The sequence below is a fragment of the Rhinopithecus bieti genome, unplaced genomic scaffold (genome assembly GCF_001698545.2).
Source record: "Rhinopithecus bieti isolate Rb0 unplaced genomic scaffold, ASM169854v2 scaffold_21703, whole genome shotgun sequence".
NCBI lineage: Eukaryota > Metazoa > Chordata > Mammalia > Primates > Cercopithecidae > Rhinopithecus > Rhinopithecus bieti.
Window position 1 is genome coordinate 3083314 of NW_016812332.1, and position 2520 is coordinate 3085833.

Consider the following 2520-nt stretch of genomic DNA (forward strand, 5'->3'; position numbering starts at 1 on the left):
ATTTTTTTTCCTTCTTAATACATAAAGTGCCTCTTCTCTAATGGTATGTCTTACATCTACCTTGTTTTACAGGTTTTTATGAATAGGTTTTTAAGTCTACAAACTTCTTTAGGAAAATATTTATGTTTAATCCAGTTTTGGGCTTCCTGAGTACCTAGCATTGAGTAGACTTTAAACATTTATTTGTGGAATTAACATATTTTATACAATTTTCTTATACCTAATAGAATCAGTAATTTCTTGAAAAAAAAAATAGTTTAAAGACATTTTCTAACTAAGCAACAGAGTTCAAAGTACTCATATATTGAGTAGTTTAAAATAAATACAGCTTTAGCTGGTCAGAATTTTCAGCCACTTTTAAACAAATATGTTCTACATGTTTAACCATAATTTTGTTTTTTAAGATGCTGTCTCACTGTGTGCCCAGGCTAGGCTTGAACTCCCAGCCTCAAGTGATCATCCCACCTAGGCCTCCAAAAGTGCTGGGATTACAGGCATGAGCCACTGTACCTAGCCCATAATTGTAAGTATTAATTGTCAAGTGCACTTAAGGCAAAGCATAGGGAAATTGTTTTGATTATGTTAATATTTTTCCTTTACTGCCATTTTCCCATCTTTGAAGTCCAAAGCATTTAATCCTTTCATCATTCATTTTAATTAGACAGGTTTATTTTCCACACTTACTCTTTGGGCAAAGGCACAAGTTGAACAAAACTAATTTAGCTGGTCAACCATAGTACACATTGTTCCTCACCCTTGGGAGAAGTTACATCACCTTTCTGTTACATTATTTCTGCAGGACCCCATAGAATCAACAGATCTCCAACAACCAAGAATATATGCTAGCACCTTCTGTGAATCCATATTTCACTACAATTAGTACATTTCACTGCTGGCATTTAAATAATCTTTCAAATTTATCAAAAATTTCAAAGCTTTAGTTGTTTCTCCCTCTAGTGGTCAATAATAATCATTAAAATGGAAAAAACTATGTAAAGGTGATATTGAATGTGGGTGAAAGGTGGGGATGAACATTCGATTCTGTTGTAAATAAATGTGAAATGTATTCAAACTTATGTCTCATAATCTGAGAAGTGATTTATTTGGGATACAATTTCTTTAGATACCACACACAAATACTCTCTATATTATTCTCTGAATAATACTTATATTTTATCTTAATAATTGTTTAAATATATGCTGCATAGTTAATTTCCTGTTTAGAAAAATATGGTTTTCATTAGTCTTACGAGATCTGGAAAAGAAGAAAATGATTTGGTATGATTTTCATACCAAATTACCTGAGACATTTTAGTAATGTGTATCACTAAATATTTTTAATTTTAAAAAAATGTTCCCCTGAGGCTAGGCACAGTGGCTCACACCTGTAATCCCAAAACTTCAAAAAGCTGAGGCGGGTGAATCACTCGAGGTCAGGAGTTCAAGACCAGCCTGGCCAACATGGTGAAAACCCATCTCTACTAAAAATACAAACATTAGCCAGGTGTGGTGGCGGGCACCTGTAGTCCCAGCTACTTGGGAAGCTGAGGCAGGAGAACTGCTTCACCCTGGAGGTGAGGGTTGCAGTGAGCTGAGATTGCACCACTGCACTCCAGCCTGAGCAACAGAGCAAAAGTCCATTTCAAAAAAAACTACAACAACAACAACAACAACAAAAGTGTATGTTGGGCATTTTCACATATCAGTACAATCAATCTGCTACCTTTTAAAAAAGAATTGCATATTATTCCAATGTCTGCATTACTTTTTTTTTTTTTTTTTGAGACAGTCTTGCTTTGTCACCCAGGCTAGGCTGCAGTAGCATGATCTGGGCTCACTGCATCCTCTACCTCTGGGGCTCAAGTGATCCCTCACCTCAGCCTCCCAAGTAGTTTGGACCACAGATGCACGCCACCATGGTGGCTAATTTTTTTTTTTTTGTAGAGATAGGGTCCCACCATGTTGCTGAGGCACGAGAATCACTTGAATCCAGGAGGCAGAGGTTGCAATGAGCCAAGATCGAGCCACTGCACTGCAGCCTAGGTGACAGAGCGAGAACCTGTCTCAAAAAAAAAAATGTTTCCCTCATAGTTGTGTGTCTTTATTTTTAAAATAAAGAAAAAAAAGTTTCCCTAATTGGACAATGCTTCCCCCTCCATTTAATTTTCATTGACTGTTTGCTCTTATGTAATGTTCCACTTTCAATTTTTATTTTCTTGCTCATAAAATGTTATGGAAAACTTGTTTAATTAGAAATAAATTTCAGGCCAGGCGCAGTGGCTCATGCCTGCAATCCCAGCACTTTGGGAGGCCGAGGTGGGTGAATCACCAGAGGTCAGGAGTTCGAGCCAGCCTGGCCAACATGGCAAAACCCATCTCTACTAAAAATATAAAAATTAGTTGGGCGTGGTGTTGGGTGCCTGTAATCCCAACTACTTGGGAGACTGAGATAGGAAAGTGCTTGAACCCGGGAGGTGGAGACTGAAGTGAGCCTAGGTTGAGCCACTGCACTCCAGCCTG

The 2520-nt window shown here is 37.7% G+C and overlaps 1 long non-coding RNA gene across 1 annotated transcript in view; it reads left to right on the forward strand.

Annotated features, from left to right (window-relative positions):
- LOC108544666 (uncharacterized) overlaps positions 1-480 on the forward strand; it is a 33495-nt gene extending 33015 nt beyond the window's left edge. The window contains exon 3 of the long non-coding RNA XR_001889924.1: positions 405-480. This is a non-coding gene — a long non-coding RNA (uncharacterized LOC108544666). The remainder of the gene's footprint in view (positions 1-404) is intronic.
- Positions 481-2520: the final 2040 nt, after the last annotated feature.